This window comes from Bos grunniens, chromosome 3 (genome assembly GCF_055505025.1).
Source record: "Bos grunniens cultivar Pamir isolate PY7600 chromosome 3, Bosgru_T2T1.0, whole genome shotgun sequence".
NCBI classification, from domain to species: Eukaryota; Metazoa; Chordata; class Mammalia; order Artiodactyla; family Bovidae; genus Bos; species Bos grunniens.
Window position 1 is genome coordinate 43,798,720 of NC_141167.1, and position 18,095 is coordinate 43,816,814.

General features: G+C 43.1%; 1 protein-coding gene across 1 annotated transcript in view; it reads left to right on the forward strand.

Annotated features, from left to right (window-relative positions):
- The window catches only part of GADD45A (growth arrest and DNA damage inducible alpha), a 160,860-nt gene that overhangs the window by 103,729 nt on the left and 39,036 nt on the right, over nucleotides 1–18,095 (forward strand). The window lies entirely within an intron of this gene.

Genomic DNA, 18,095 nt, shown 5'->3' on the forward strand with positions numbered 1-18,095 from the left:
AGAAACCTTTATTGGTTTTTGTTTGTTTGTTTTGGCCATATCACACATTGGGCATCAGATCAGATCAGATCAGTCACTCAGTTGTGTCCGACTCCTTGCGACCCCATGAATCGCAGCACGCCAGGCCTCCCTGTCCATCACCAACTCCCGGAGTTCACTCAGACTCACGTCCATCGAGTCAGTGATGCCATCCAGCCATCTCATCCTCTGTCGTTCCCTTCTCCTCTTGCCCCCAATCCCTCCCAGCATCAGAGTCTTTTCCAGTGAGTCAACTCTTCACATGAGGTGGCCAAAGTACTGTAGTTTCAGCTTTAGCATCATTCCTTCCAAAGAAATCCCAGGGCTGATCTCGCATGTGAGATCTTAATTCCCTGACCAGGAATCAAACCCCATCCCCTGCTTTGGAAGCTCAAAGTCTGAACCACTGAATCACCAGGGAAATCCTAGAAGGTACTATTTAAAGGCAACATTATCAACAACTTATACTAATGAATATGTGACCCATATGAAATGGATGATATTCTAGGAATATATAAGTAAACAAAATTTGTCCAAGATGTCAAAAGCATTAAATCAATCACCATGGAAGAAATTGAACTGTTGAAAATGTACCTTCTTAAAACAAAAGTGGAAATTGTTCCTGAGTAGTGGAGACCACTTGAAGCGCTGAGTCCAAGAGGGAGGAGAAATTAAAGCTTTATCGAAGAAAAAAAAAAAAAGTATCTTCTTCCAGACCCAGCAAAGGGCATCAGGATCAAAAAGCCCTTATGGGCATGTTCTTTTCCTTGGCTCTTACATATATCCAGGAAGCATCAGTAGACATGTGGGATCAGTTTAGGGAGAAAATCAGGAGGAGGGAAAGAGTGCCTACAAGACATGAAACCCATCTAAAAGGAACTGTATAAATGATCAGATTAGACTACTTTTTAAAAAAATAATATTTATTTATTTTTGACTGTGCTGCATTTTCATTGCTGCTGCTGCTAAGTCGCTTCAGTCGTGTCCGACTCTGTGCGACCCCATAGACGGCAGCCCACCAGGCTCCCCTGTCCCTGGGATTCTCCAGGCAAGAACACTGGAGTGGGTTGCCATTTCCTTCTCCAATGCAGGAAAGTGAAAAGTGAAAGTGAAGTCGCTCAGTCATGTCCAACTCCACTACACAGGGTTTTCTCTAGTTGTGGCAAGCAGGGACTATTCTCTAGTTGCAGTACACGGGCTTCTCATTGCAGTGGCTTCTCTGTTTCTTTGTTGTGGAACATGGATCTAGGGCATATGGGCTTCAGTAGTTGTAGCACATGGACTCAATAGTTGCAGCTCTCAGGCTCTAGAGCACAGGCTGAATAGTTGTGGCCCATGGGCTTAGCTGCTCTTCAACATGAGGGATCTTCTCACATCAGGGATGGAACCTGTGTGTCCTGCATTGGCAGGCAGACTCCTTACCACTGAGCCACCAGAGAAGCCCTAGACTACTCTTTAATGCAGATCCACTTCTGAGCAAATCTTTCCTCCCTCTCATCAATGGACACAATTTGGTGAGGAACACCACATCAGCATGGAGATGACTTGTTTCTTTGAATATCTGAGTTATGAAGTGAGCATTTTGTGTTATCCTCTGCTTTTTATTTTTCTCTCATGAAAGTACATAGTGAAATCTCAAAATTCAAAGAGAGAAAGGTATTAAGTTTTTCCAAGAAGCAAAATGCTGATTTCATAAAAACAAATTTCAGAAAGTTGTTGCATTTTGAAAGTGGGCTCCAAAGACATTGATGATCTTTTACCCGAAGAGCCACACCTCAAAAGGGAAGTGGGGAGTAGTCATGGAGACTGGAAAGCCCTGAGTATTCCTGGGGCGGGGCGCGGAGCTGACTTATACCAGGGAAAATAAAACTTTTGTGTTTGTTATGCTCTTTGTGGTGATGATTAGTGTGTGTTAGTCTTATTAAAGAAAGAGAAGTTTCAGAATGAGCTTGAACAACTTCCACCCCGATTGGAATAAAATAGCAATAATAATAATGATTGGTGTCATGATTAGTGTACATATTGCATGTATTATCACACTATGCATTATATTATTGCATATAATAATGGCAACTATCATTATCTCCAGTTTTACAGATGGGGAAACAAAGGCTTAAAGATGGGTTGTTTGCCAGTACGGTCACCAATTCCTCCCCTCCCAGTAAGCACATGTATCCACCAAGTGATACAGTCTTGTTTCCCCTTCCCTTGAGTCTTTTTTAAAAATAAATATTTGTTTATTTGGCTGCATCAGGTCCTAGTTGCATCATGCGGGATCCTTCCTTCCTGCGGAAGAACTCTCTAGTTGTGGCACTCAAGGTTAGTTGCTCCTTACCACATGGGATCTTAGTTCCCTGACCAGGAATCAAACCTGTGTCCAGTGTCTCCTGCATTGCAAGGTGAATGCTTAACCATTTGGTCACCAGGCAAGTCCTGCCCTTCCCTTGAATCTTTCCTGGCCTGTGCCTATTTTCTTGGCTAGAATAGATTGGAAGTGATACTGGGCTGATGCTGGCCCTTGTTCTAAGACAGAAGGTAATGTGCATTTTTGTTCTCTTGGAAGCCAGTTGCTATGGAAATAAGCCTAACTGTGCTGTGGAAAGAAAGAGGCCTCATAGAAAAGGGGACCAGTTTTTATGAGAAGCTAAGAAGACAGACAAAGATCTGTCTAGTCAAAGCTATGTTTTTTCCCATAGTCATGTATGGATGTGAGAATTGGACTATAAAGAAAGCTGAGCACTGAAGAACTGATGCTTTTGAATTGTGGTGTTGGAGAAGACTCTTGAGAGTCCCTTGGACTACAAGGAGATACAACCAGTCAATCCTAAAGGAAATCAGTTCTGAATATTCATTGGAAGGACTGATGCTGAAGCTGAAACTTCAATGCTTTGGCCACCTGATGCGAAGAACTGACTCATTTGAAAAGACCCTGATGCTGGGAAAGATTGAAGGCAGGAGGAGAAGGGGATGACAGAGGATGAGATGGTTGGATGGCATCACCGACTTGATGGACATGAGTTTACGTAAGCTCCGGGAGTTGGTAATGGACAGGGAAACCTGCATGCAGTCCATGGGGTCACAAAGAGTTGAATATGACTGAGCAACTGAAATGAACTGAACTGAAGAAGAAAGAAAAGCCCAGCCAGTCCCCAGCAATTCCAGCCACCTCAACTGAGATGTCAGGAATCTGAAAGAGGTCTTCTTGGTCCTTTCAACCCTATCCAAGCTCACCGATTAGTGCAGCCATATGAGTGATCCTAGTGAACACCATGTAGAGTATAAGAAGTAACCCAGTGGACCCACAGAATTGAAATGAATAATAAAATGGTTATTGTTTCAAACCATTAAATCTTTGAGTGTTTTGTTATACAGCAATAAAAATGTGAAACAAGAGGTTATCATCATGTCCAGGGTCATGTAAGTAGCAAGGCCAGGACTTAAGGCCAGGTCTTTTGGACTCCATTGTCTGAGGTTTGAACAGCTGAATGACACTAAAATAAGGAACAACATGAACAAAGTTTATAAATCATGAGAGATATGGAAATTATTAGCAGAGATCTACTCAATCACAATTCATGAGAGCTGACAGAAGAATGAGGAAGAGAAGAAAAAAAATTAAAACTGGAAATGAGCTTCTAGAAGTTGGAAAAGACACTTTTTTATGGTAAAATTTTTTGAAGTACAGTTGATTTACAATATTAGTTTCAGGTATACACCAGTGATTCAATATTTTTATAGATTATACTCCATTTAAAGTTATTATAAAATATTGCCTATATTCCCAGTGCTGTACAATATATCCTTGTAGCTTACTTATTTTATATGTAGTACCTTTTAATCCTCTATCCCTATCTTGCCCCTCCCTCTTACCTGTCCCCACTGGTAACCACTAGTTATCCCATGGACTGCAGCATGCCAGGCTTCTCTGTCCATTACCAACTCCCGAAGCTTACTCAAACTCACGTCTGTCAAGTCAGTGATGCCATCCAACCATCTCATCCTCTGTCGACCCCTTCTCCTCCCGCCTTCAATCTTTCCCAGCATCAGGGTCTTTTCAAATGAGTCAGTTCTTTGCATCAGGTGGTCAAAGTATTGGAATTTCTATATATTTGTGAGTTCATCAAGTATCTATCAAGTATCTATAATGCACTGCAGACAATGACTGCAGCCATGAAAATAAAAGATGTTTGCTCCTTGGAAGAAAAGCTATGACAAACCTAGACAGTATATTAAAAAGCAGAAATACCACTTTGTCAACAAAGTTCCACATAGTCAAGGCTATGGTTTTTCCAGTAGTCATGGATGGATGTGAGAGATGGACCATAAAGAAGGCTGAGCACTGAAGAATTGATGCTTTCAAATTGTGGTGTTGGACAAGATTCTTAAAAGTCCCTCGGACAGCAAGGAGATCAAACCGGTCAATCCTAAAGGAAATCAACCCTGAATATGCATTGGAAGGACTGATGGTAAAGCTGAAGCTTTAATACTTGGCCACCTGATGTGAAGAGCCAACTCATCGGAAAAGATCCTGATGCTGGGAAGATTGAAGGACAAAGGAGAAGAGGGTGGCAGAAGATGAGATGTTTAGATAGCATCATTGACTCAGTGGCATGAGTTTGGGCAAACTCTGGGAGATAGTGAAGGACAGGGAAGCCTGGCGTGCTGCAGTCCATGGGGTCACAAAGAGTTGGACACAACTTAGAGAAGAAACAACAAAGGCAGAGAGTGGTGGTGGTGATTTAGTCGCTAAGTCGTTGTCTGACTCTTTGTGAACCCATGGACTGCAGCATGCCATGTGGTTTCCCAGGCAAGCATGCTGGAGTGGATTGCCATTTCCTTTCTCCAAGGCAGAGAGTAGTGAGGGGAATAAATCCAGGCAGAGCAGGGTGGAATCAGGGTGAGGGCTCATCCTGGGTCAGCACTGGATGAGGTTCCTCACATTCTTTGTATCATCCAGTTTCCCCAATAACCCAGGGAGGTAAGTGGTAGTATACCATGTGATCACAAGAAGTAAATTTAAGGAGTTAATTGCCCATTGGATGTGTCAAAAGCACGATTTGTGAAAATGTTACAAATTGATTCAAAAATTTTAGTAAAGGTAAGCATGCCAGATACAGAATGAATATTTAAGGAAAATGAAATGTTAGCGGGAGACTAGCTTTAAAAATTAATTCTGTAGAAGAAAATAATGTTACTGTACCAAATTTTTTTAATATAATTTTATTTATTTATTTTATTTTTGCCTGTGCTGGGTCTTCATTGCTGTGTAAGCTTTTCTCTAGTTGTGGTGAGTGGAGGCTATTCTCTAGTTTGGTGTGTGGGCTTCTCATTACAATGGCTTCTCTTGTTGCGGAGTATAGGCTCTAGGGTGCTTGGGCTTCAGCAGTTGCAGCTCCTGAGCTCTAGAGCACAGGCTCAATAATTGTGGTGCTCGGGCTTAGTTGCTTTGTGGCAGGTGGGATCTTCCCAGATCAGGGATCAAACCGTGTGTCCTACATTGGCAGGCAGATTCTTTACCACTGAGTCACCAGGGAAACCCCCCAAATTTCTTTTAAAAGTTTGTTATTTTTTTCCCATTACAAAAATAGTAAGCAATTATGTATATAATTTTTGAAACATAGAATATACAGAAGAAATGAAAATCCATGCATAATCTCACCCCCAGGGATACACTGTTAATTTCAGTATATATCCTATCAGTCTTCTTTCCCCCTGCATTTATAGCTATTCCTCTGAACGAAAAACATCTGCCACCTATATTTTAATATCCTGAGTTTCAAATCTTAGCATAAAGGGAAACATTTTCTCATATCATGAAATATTCTTTAAAGCTTGGTCTGTAATGACTTGCTATGATATGGATAGTCTCAAATTTTATCACACCTCTCTTATTCAACATTTAGAGGGTTTGCATTTTTTCTCCTTTAAATGACAGCGCAATATCCACCCATGCATATAAATCTTGACCATATAGCTGATTATTTCATTAGAATAGATTCCTAGAAGTACATTAATGCCACTGTCAGAGACAAAGTTATTCAGAGAGATTTTGATTTTGATCCAAGATGGCAAGTATACTATTTTATATGAAGATGCATCTGTGGATTATGTGCTTAAAAAATTATCTATGCCTCTCTTTGCCTCAGATAGTTCATGTAAACTTGTACACTATTTATAATTCAGCTAAATAAGTAATTTATGTATAGTATACCAGTAAATCTGTATGTATTAGTTTTTCTTGGCAACTGACATTGCCTAGTACATAGCAAGTATCCAAAAAGTATTGTTGAATGTATGTCTATTGAATGAAATCTTTCATAGATAAAGATATTTCCAGCATCAACATGAGGATGTAAAGTTGAAAATGCAAAATTACAGTGCTTTCACTTCGGTGTACAATTCACAGGCCCAGCTGGCTTTGTGCATGTTTCATGGGAAAAGTGCCGTTATGTGATGATTGCCATCTGGGAGAATGGACTCAGTGGAGTTCGAACAAATCATCTGGCAGAGAGTCTGACGAAACCCTGCTCCCCAGGCCACGGGAGTGCTGAGCTGCTCTGGCAAGCCACGTGGGTGGCCGCAGTTTCTTGGTCACCCTCCAGTTGTGTGCACACAGCCTGCGTTACTCCTGTCTGTTTTGTGTCACCAGAGCCCTGGGGATAGCAAGAAATCTGCCCAGAAGTGTAAAACCACCCTTTTACTGAAAGAACTTTCAGAATGAGAATGTTCATTGAGATGACTGGAGATCCCAGAAAAGAGATACAGGAACAGCAAAATATAAAACAAAAGGGTCCTCCGAGATTTGGTGTACTAGATCACGGACTTTTCTCTATTAGAGAGGGCTCTGTTTCCCACAAGCTACTGCCTTTACAGAGCCTCAACACAGATATTCCTCCCTGTCCTTTGAGTTTGCAGAGCTCACTCCCAGGAGGAAAGTCTCTGTCCTTAGGTGGACAGGAGAATGTGAGGAGCAAGCACAGAGTGGGATAAAGGAGGTGATGGTGAGTAGTGGAAAGAAAGAAGGAGTGGGAATCCAGGGAACTGGAGACTCCATTTCGAGTTGTTCTGAGTGACCTTGGTCAAGTCTCTGAACTCAGGCACCTAGCTAACTTTTGAATGAGCAGCACCATCAAAGGGAAATCTAAAGGAAGTCACACAAAGGATTTAAAATTTTCTAGCTGTGACTATAGAAAACTAAAAAGAAACAAGTGACATTAATTTAACATATTTTACTTAGCTCATGTTAAAAATATTGAGTTGGCCAAAAAGTTCATTCAAGTTTTTTTGTAAGATGTTCTGGAAAAACTTGAATGACCTTTTTGGACAATCCAATATTACTATTTCACTGTGCAATCAATAGAAAAAGTTATTTATAATAGCTTTTCATCCTTTTTTCCATATTAAGTCTTCAAAATCTGGTGTATGTTTTGTATTAGGGTACATCTCAATTCAGATGCTAAATTCTCATTTTGTTGTTGTTGCTCCATTGCTCAGTCATGTTTGAGTCTTTGTGACCCCATGGACTGCAGCATACCAGGCTTCCCGGTCCTTCACTATCTCCTAGAATTTGCTCAAATTCATGTCCATTGAGTTCATGATGCTATCTAACCATCTCATCTCCTGCCACCCTCTTTTTCTTTGGCCTTCAGTCTTTCCCAGATCAGGGTCTTTTCCAAAGAGTTGACTGTTAACATAAGGTGGCCAACGTATTAAAGCTTTAGCTTTAGCATCAGTCCTTCCAATGAATATTCAAGGTTGATTTCCTTTAGGATTGACTGGTTTGATCTCCTTGCTGTCCAACGGACTCTCACATGTCTTCTCCAGCACCACAATTCGAAAGCATCAGTTCTTCAGTGCTCAACCTTCTTTATGGTCCAGCTCTCTCATCTGTACATGACTACTGGAAAAACCATAGCTTTGACTACACAGACCTTTGTTGTTAATGTCTTTGCTTTTTAACACACTGTCTAGGTTTGTTATAGGTTTTCTTCCAAGGAGCAAGTGTCATTTAATTTCATGGCTGCAGTCACTATCTGCAGTGATTTTAGAGCCCAAGAAAATAAAGTCTCACTTGAAGTCAATCTATATCTAGTTTTCATAAAATTTGCAGTTGGAAAAGTAGATTCACATACCTGAATTGTTCCACACATACTTAAAAGTTTTCCAGTAACTGAATCAAGTTTTAAGGTTAAATTGGGTGAAGTCTAAATACAGTTAAACATTAATTCCTCCATCTCATTTCAAGTTAGCCATATTTCAAATGCGTGGCTAGTGGCTGCTGTATTGGACCACACAATTCTAGAGTTCATCTAGATTTTAGTTCAGGAGAGAACTCAGGCAAAAAAAAGCTAACATTACAGTATGAGAAGCCCTGTTATCTAAAGCAGTTGAGTCTAGAGATTGGTTGGTTGCTTTGTAAGCAGTCTAGTGAAGGAAGGAGTTGTGAAAGTGATAACTAACTTTAGCTTTTCTCAAACTTAAAACGTATCAAAGTACATTTATTCATCAGTTTTGTAGGGGATAGCCAAAAGGTTTTCTCTGAATAAAGTTTTGTTGATTTGAGTTTTGAGATATCAGCCTTCTTGTATAAGTCAGATCTATTATGCAGGAACAATAATTTCCAAGAAATGGGAAAAAATTCAGAGCCTGTTAACAAAGGCCAAGGTCAAGGGCTGGCCATAGCCACTGGAGCAGAGACATGGGCAGAGACCCTTAATGCTGCTGAATTACTGTATTTATACATCATTTCCATTCCCATCTCTGCCAAAGAGAACTCTGGTTTTATTCAGAAAGTGAGTAGAGCTCCCTTGATCTCATGGAAGCTGGGCGTCTACCCCAGAACAAGAGAATGAATCATGAGTGGCTTAAATCTTTCCCAGTGATTGGCTATAGAGGTAGGCATATGGTTCAGTTCTGGGCAAGGAGATTTCAGGGAAAATCTGCTGAAGAGCTTCAATCAAAGACTTCTTTCTTAGATGGAAAGACAGAACTTCAGGAGGATAACATCCTTGGCCTTTGCCACCCGCCTTTCTTTTTTTTTTTTTTCTATTTTTTGGCCACTCCATGCAGCACGTAGGATGTTAATTCCCCAACCAAGGACTGTAAACCATCCTGCCCCTGTCCTCTGCCCACCCTGCAATGGAAGCACAGTGTCTTAGCCACTGGACTGCCAGGGAAGTCCTCCTTGCCCCTCTCTTCATGCCTGGAATGACATTCTGTGGGAGTCATAGCTGCTATTATGTGGCCATAGAGAAATTAGCTGAATGACATGCAAAACAATTTCACTGACAATGGCAGAGCAAAACAAACACGTAAAACTTGGGCCAGTCAGGATATATGTGGGCAGCTAAAGCAACTGTGGACTTCTTGTTTTGTGTGATAATTAAACATCTTTATTGTTGAAGCCACTGTTAATCAAGCATCCTGTTATGGGAAGCTGAATGCATTCTAAACATGTATTCTTATTCTCCAGGTCACAGAATATATGTTCCAGGTGTGTTCCATGGTAAAGATACCATACAGAATCTGAAACCCATGCTTGACCAATCATCCCAACAACCAGATAGCAGGTGTTTGTCACTGTTCTCTTATTCTAGATCTTGGAACACAGTTAGGATGTCCTTTGCTGACTTTAACATGAGACATCTCTTCTATAGTTTGTCATATATCATGAGATCTCAGTAAATCATCACTAAGCACAAAGATTCATCGTTCCCTTTACAATTTTACCTATTCATAAAGGTCCCTTGAGACTCACCTTCTCTAGAAACCTTTGTGATTCACTCCAGCCCCCAGGGATGCTTCGTCATGGGGACTCACAGTACTTCTTCAACTGATAATTATATTCTCTTGCAGCAGCTTTTGTGTCTTTATCTTAACTTTATATGTGTCTAGCTATCTTAAGGACACGCACTATGTGTTAGACTTCTTTGTATCTCTCACAGCATCTAGCTCCAGGCAGGCACTTGGCTGGTGTTCAAAAAAAAATTTGTAAAATAGGCCAGTGAAAGAATGAAAGAGCAAGGCCATGTATTTTCACTTTTTTGATCATGGAGTGGTACAATAATTACCTTAAATAGTATAAGCCAGTTGTGAATGGATGTAATTATTAGTACATTTTACACAGAACTGATTCTTACATGGATTCTTACATTTAACTCAAATATTCAACATAATATTTATCCCTATTTCTTATGAACTTTGCCAATTTTGTATTCATGATTAACCATTTGAGTCATGCTCTAATTTTTTCCCCTATATTTCTTTCATTTATAATGCAAAGAACTTATAAGTCTTTCTCCACTCCTTTCTTGAAACTCTTCTCACATTTCTGCCACCCAGGGACAAGGATCCTCCAGGTATTCCTTGTGAACTATGCCCTACTACCCCATCCACCTCCCAAACCTGACAGCCTCTAAAGGCCTGAACAGAGAGGAAAAGCCTGACTGTAACACCTGGCATTAGATCAAAATGGGACCAAAATTAGTATGGGGTGTTCTGGCTGAAGAAACAAGAATTGAAACAGTCTGAATCCCCAGGGAGTGCTGAGGGTACAAACACAGGAAGCCAAGGGCCTACAGGAGTTTCTAGAGGCAAACAGAAAGGTCAAAGTTCAATAGCTCTGGAGAGAAGTAGAAACAAGTTGGAAATGGAGCAAGGAGTGTCCTGGGCATTTCAAAGAGAGCCTGGAGGGGCCTCACTTTCCATATCAGTCAAAGCCACAAGGTGCTCACAGAAGAACAAGAGGACAATTCCTCTTCATCTTGTTCCTTTCCCAGCCCCATGTCTTTATAAGTAACTTCGTCTGGATATTCTGTTTATTAAACAATGCTTATTCCCTCCATACCCTCTGATGATTGGGTTGTCCCAGAGTCAGCAGGCCACTTGCCAGGCTGCCTGCGCATTTCCAGTTGAAGGACACTGTCACTTTGGACAGGTCCAAGGACTTCAGCAGGACAGTAGTTTCCCGAAGCTACCTGCTGTCTGGAGAAACTCTTGTATGCCTGCGCTCAACAGGAAGTAGGAAAGGAGTGGGGAAAAAAAAGGGAGAAAGGCTATAAAATGTGGACAGCAAAATGCTCATGCAAGAGACTGCTTAGAAAAGCAAACAGATCTGTATCTTGTCCTAAAACAGCAGCAATGTCCAGAGGGCGGCCAGAAGCCCAGTGGAGCAAGTAAAGGATAACAGACAGCAAGCAGCAGGCGGCAACTGACAGATTTCTCAGAGCAGGCAGTGGGGAGCCTGAGCAATTATCCAGGGATGAAGCTGAGACCCACAGAGCAGGGAAAGAGATGGAACAAGCCCAACAAAGACTTCAGGGCAAATGGGGGCATTGGAGGGAAATATGTACAAAGCTTCCTATTTGGCATAAGATACCAGACAAAGAAAGTTCCAGATCAGAATAAGAAATCGGGTCCTCTCAGAGGAAGGGCGGGGGAGGAAGGGAGGAGGATGGGAATGGATTTTCCAGTACAATTGCTTAGAAAACTTCTGATTTTCTTTTTTTTTTTTTTTCCTTTTTATAAAGATGAGCTCAAAATGAGATCACTGGGGACATTGTCACTGCAGCCCACAGCTGCCACAGTAAAGCAGGAGGGGCAAGGGCTTCCAGAAGTGCAAAGTCACTGCCTTGACTCACTAGGGGACTCCCTGAGGTCTTAGATATCTGTGGCTGGTGGCCTTGGATCGGGCTATCGGCTGCAGTGACGAAGCAATGAGGCAGGCACAAGGGGAGAACTCTGGTTCTTGAATACAGCCAGGAGGACCTTGACCTATGCGACAAGTTTTCACTGATTAGGGAGACAGTCAGTTTAGAGGCAGAGAGGGCTGTCCTCAAAAGGCAGGCTCTGGGGGACATCGCAGTTGATCTGATGGGATAAGATAACATCACATTGTCGATATATGTGACAGTGACCCTCCTTATTTGTACCAGGAAGCCTCTGTGACAGCCTGGGTCTGTTTAGGTATGCAGTGCTCAGCACTTCTTTGGCATGTAGCCTCCCTTGACCTTCTGCCACATCCTCTGGCCGGTTTCCAAACCTGGATGGTTTCCATGATCCATTTTCTCCACCTTGCCCTGGATCCCCGAGCCCACCACGTGACCTGGCCTGCCACATTTCCGACTGCCTTGCAGACACCCTGCCATCCTTCTGATGATTTCTCGTCTGTTTCTGAGCATACTTGCCAGCAGTTTTCTTTACTCCCTGCCCTCAGATGAACTTGACTTTAAAAAAAGGAATCCCTAATACTTGCTTCCCCCTGTCCCCCAGCACACACGTCATTGGGTCCCTTCTTTGTCTCTGGCCTTAGTTCATCTTCCTCCATCATCTCCCAGTTGCATTTCCTGCGCAACTGCTGTGAATCCTTTCTTTCCTCAAGCTCCAACCTCACTTTCATCCCTACTTCTGCTCTGGTCAGCAAATGACATCACCTCTACTTCAGGACTTAGGTCATTGGACATCCTCTTCTTTCTAGAGTCCTAGTGACTTTCCTCCTTGTCTTCCATTGGTTTCCGGCCACATAAACCCCCCACTGTAGCCAGAATCCCACCCATGCCTGTCTCCTCCTGCCCCTTGCATGGTCATTCATTTCCCCAAACACCTACATTTCTCATCATTCTTTTTAACCCTCTTCTTCTCTTTTGCAGGGAAGAGAGGTTTTCCACCCTAGCTGTACTTCAGATCACCGAAACCACCTTAAAAGAAGTATAGATACACCCAAAGATTTGAAAACAGGGTCTTGAAGGGGTTTTGCACACCCACGTTCATAACAGCATTATTCACAATAGTAAAGGTCGAAGCAACCTAATAGTCCCTCTAAGGTTGAGTGGACAAACAAAACGTGCATTATGCACAATGGAATATTACTCAGCCTTAGAAAGGCAGGAAATTCTAACACAAACTGAATAACATGGATGGACTTTGAAGATACCTCGCTGAGTGAAATAAGCCAGTTACAGAAGGACAAATACTGTGCATGAATCTGCTTAAAAGAGGTACTTAGAAGAGTCAAGCTGGTAAAGACAGAAAGTAGAATGGTGGTTGCCTGGGGCTGGGGGAGGGGAAATGGAGAGTTATTGGTCACTGTGTGTTGAGTTTTGGTTTCACATTACAAAAGGAGTTCTGGAGAGGGATGGTGGTGAAGTCTACATAGCCAACAGGGCTGTACACTTAAAAATGGTTAAAATGGTAAGTTTTTATGCTATGTATATTTCATGATAACTTTTTTTTAATGGATAAAAGGAAGGATGACCTTTCTCTAGCCCAGATCCCCTACGTCAGGATCTCCAGGTGAAGAATGCTTTTCACCCATCCAGCAGACAATGACTCTGTGCCGGATTCTGTGCTAGGTGCTGGGGCTCTAGACATGCACACACCACCCCTCCTTACAGAGCTCTCGGCCAGAGAAGTAAATTAGCGCAGGATGGGCACACCCAAAGCATGTGTGGGAGATCAGAGGGCAGCTCTCAGCCCGGGGTCAGAGGGTGGAAGTGAGCAGCACAGAAGGATTCTGAGAGGCCGTGCTGAGTGAGCTCCACTTCCTTTCACACTATCCCCCGTTTTCCTCCCTCTCTGCAACTGAACTGTCTGCTCACTCTACAAAAACACTGGGCAGGTTTAAATGCCCCCACTTCTCCTCTCATTCCCATGTAGGCACTCATGTTTTTGTGGGTTTATAATGAGTTCCTAACTGACAACCACTGGCATGTTCCCTGTGGCAGAGATGATGCTATGGGTTGTCCAGGCATTCAGGAACAGGTGTTTTCTCTTCCTCCACTTCCTGTTAGCTTTGGGGCCATGTGTCTGGGTTCTGGCAGAGTGTAAGAAGTGATGCCAACCATTCCACTCTGAAGTCAGGCCTTCAAAAAATTCCCCCACCCCTGTGTTCCAGCCCCCTCTTCACCTTTCTTGGCATCAACAGCAACTCCTGCTTTACATGGACAAACCACAGCACCCATCTTGCTGTGAGTGAAAAACAAACCTTTTTGGGGAGAATTGGGGGTTTTTCTGTTGCAGCTGCTGGCTTTAAATACCCTGATAGTCCTCCATTTCTGTTCATTTGTTCAGACAACAATATTCTGGACTGTTGTGCCTGGCATACAGCTGTGAGTCTTCTCACTGCCTTATTTTCTCTTCAGGATACAACTGGGGGCCATCCTCCTGACACCTGCCTTTGGAGCCTTGGTCACAGGGATTTCTGCTGGATTTCTTCTCATTTTCACAGTCTTCTTCATTCTCTTCCTCTCCACACTCAAAAGACAAAAGGTTTTCCCAAGCATTTTCTTGTCCTCCTTCCTTTCTTTCTTCCTTACTCTGTCTTCCCCCAATTTCTTTCCTTCATTCTCTAAGGGGCATGGCATGTGGGATTTTACTTCCCCAAAGTGAAAGTCACTCAGTCGTGTCCGACTCTTTGCAACCCCATGGAATAGACCATGGAATTCTCCAAGCCAGAATATTGGAATGGGGAGCCATGCCCTCCTCCAGGGGATTTCCCAACCCAGGGATCGAACCCAGGTCTCCCGAATTGCAGGCAGATTCTTTATCAGATGAGCCACTAGGGAAGCTCAAGAATACCAGAGTGGGTAGCCTATCCCTTCTCCTGTGGATCTTCCCAACCCAGGAATCGAACCAGGGTCTCCTGCACTGTAGGCGGATTCTTTACCAGCTGAGCTACCGGGGAAGCCAGGGATCAAACCCACATCCCCTGCACTGAAATTGTGGAGACTTAACCACTAGACTGCCAAGGAAGTCCCTCCCAAGTGTTTTGTCCCTGGTGTCTCTCCCTGTCTAACTCTGTGTGTCAATCCAGGGAGAAGGAGCAGGAGCAGGTGGGGCAAGCCATGTACCATGATACAGATCTGATGTCTGTGATTGAAGAGGGCATGGAAGGAAAACTGGGTGGGAAGAGGCCAGGCTGCTTGCTGTGCAGCTTGGAGAAAGTACTGGTCAGGCTGCTGAGCTCTGGAGCAAAGAATACTTGTCAGAGTACTTGTTGAGCAGGAATAACCTGGCTCTCGTACCTTTGACCAAACTCTGACACTGGCGGGGAGCAGCCCAGGGAGTTTCACTTCCACATGTGCACCCTGGGAATAGGGCAGCTGGGGACTCTCATCTGTGCTCTCCTCACATCCTGTGCTCATAAAGGGAGGCCGGAAATGCATTCTCCTGGCTGCTACATCCTCTACTCACTCTGTCCCTCTCTTGCATGATTCCTCCCCCATGGAGGCTCGCTGGTTCCAGCGTGCCCACTAGCACTTGACACCCTACAAGGGTTCAGTACGGGACTCAGACATTCTGTGAGAGAGTACTTTGCATGTGGCTCAGTGCAAACTTAGTCTTCTCTGTGAAGCCATTCTCCCACATGCACCCCTTCCATAAAACTTGTACTTCGTTTGTTCAGTCACTAAGTCGTGTCCAACCTTTGCAACCCCGTAGACTGCAGCACGCCAGGCCTCCCTGTCCTTCACCATCTCCTGGAGTGAAAATTAAGACTTGTGCACCCACTGCCATCTCAGCACTTGTCAAATTGCTTAAAAAAAATTAAGTCTGTTCTCTCCAATGGTGTGTGAGCATGACACATATTTGTCTTTGCATCCCTATAGCTTGCATCCCTATAACTTTATGAGACATACAATAGGTGCTCAATAGTTTGCTGGATGAATTATACAGAACTGATAACTGGGCTGACATCATAAAGTGTGGAAAGCTGAATAAGCTAGGAGAAAGGAGTTGTGTCCTAGCCCTAGCTCTGACACTACTAGCTCCATGAACTTGAGCAAGCTACTTGACCCTCATTTTCTTGTCTATAAAAAGAAAGGGACCTTAATTAAGCACCCACTTTAAAGTAGGCATTTCACAGGTGGTAACTCATGTAATCGGAGAAGGCAATGGCACCCCACTCCAGTACTCTTGCCTGGAAAATCCCATGGACAGAGGAGTCTGGTAGGCTGCAGTCCATGGGGTCGCTAAGAGTCGGACACGACTGAGCAACTTCACTTTCGCTTTCACTTTCATGCATTGGAGAAGGAAATGGCAACCCACTCCAGTGTTCTTGCCTGGAGAATCCCAGGGATGGGGGAGCCTGGTGGGCTGCCGTCTCTGGGGTCGCACAGAGTCGGACACGACTGAAGCGACTTAGCAGCAGCAGCAGCAGCAACTCATGTAATGGGAGTTACCTGGCCACTCCAAGGACAAGGTTATTTTGAGCATCAGCGAAAACCTTGGGTGTGAAAGCACTAATCTCAAACTCTCAAGCTCTGTCCAAATGTAAGCTGTATTTTTACCACCCTTGGGCCCACAAATCCCAAATCTTTATTTCTCGCCTAGCCTGTATGTGCAGTTCCAGGCTTGCACATCAGATTGTTTATTTATTTTTGGCTGCACTGGGTCTTTGTTGCTGTGTGTGGGTTTTCCCTCATTGCGGCAAGAGAGGACTACTCTTCGTGGCGGGATTCAGGCTTCTCACTGCAGTGACGTCTCTTGTACAGCACGGGCCAAGTAGTGGTGGTGCACAGGCTTAGTTGCCCTGAGGCACGTGGAATCTTCCAGAACCAAGGATCAAACCCGTGTCTCCTGTATTGGCAGGTAATTCTTAACCCCTGGACTACCAGGGAAGTCCTGCACACCAAATGAAAGACTCCCCTTGCTCACAGAAACCTACCAGCAAATATCTTGTTCTAATATTTAGTTCTCACCATGTTAGACACTAGCCATCTCTTCTGGCCTCACTTTACACTATTTCCCTATGAGGCAGACCCTTTATAGGCATCGAAGGGCCTAGCTCCACAAGCAAGCCAGCTCCTATCCAGACTCTAAGCTTTTGCTGGGAATTGCCCTCTGCTTTGGGAAGACTTTCTCTCTCACTGCCTGTAGAAATCTTGCCATATTTAAAAGCCAGTCTCACCCATGGCTGATTCATGTCAATGTATGGCAAAAACCACTACAATATTATAAAGTAATGAGCCTTCAATTAAAATAAATAAATTAATTAAAGAAAAAAAAAAGCCAGTCTCAAATCCCTCTACCAAAAAGACTTTTGTGCCTACTCCTCTCTGAGTGATCTCCCTTTATTCTTATTTCTGCTATTCCCTGCTAGTAGCACTGTTCTTTCTGCTACTACCATTACTGTTATTAGCCTGTAGTTAAAGGACTGTCTGGGTTTGCATCCCTTGATTCTACCAAGTATTAGTCAAACATAAGAATCTTCCCACCTCACAGAGTTGCTATGAAGAAACAAGTGCAATACTACAGACAGTCTCCTTAGTATTGTTCTTATTTTGTGGTTTGTTTTTGTTTGTTTTTTAACCTTTATTTTACTTTCAGCTGTGTTGGGTCTTAATTGCAGCACATGGGATCTTTCGTTGTAGAGCACAGGCTACCCTAGTCGTCGGAGTGTAGGTTTAGAAGTTGCAGCGCACAGACTACCCTGAAACAGGTGGGATCTTAGTTTCCCCATCAGGGGTCGAACCTGTGTCCCTTGCATTAGAAGGCAGATTCTTAACCACTGGACTTCTAGGGAAGTCCCTCTACTTAGCATTGTTATAGCACAATTCCCATCGTGACCCTGAGAAATAGATGCTGCTGTGATCTTCATTTTACAGATGAGAAAACAACTGCCTGCCCTTTAAATGTGGTATTTAATTAACAAGATAATTTCATGCAGCAGGTCCCAAAATCATAAATTTAGTTGGTTTATATAGACTTCAAATTCAACTCCAAATTGTTGTTTAATCGCTAAATCGTGGAATTATTTATTTCATTCTCCATTTATTGAACGTGTACAATGTCAGACAGGCAGAAAGACAAAGTGCAAGTTATATACTAAGCAGGAGAGAGTGTTATAGTATATCATATAATGTATACATGCACACATATATAGACTATATTATAGTATAATATGAAGAGTGGAAATATAACTGAAGGAGAAATCATCTGATTGATTTAGTACACATCAAAAGCACCACATATAAATGCCTCAAATAAAAAACTACCCGAGAAAACATTCTCTTTAGCAGGGGCCTAGTTGGAAACATTAGATTAGGAAGCAAAATGTTCAGAAGAGGCCTTCCTCACCCTCC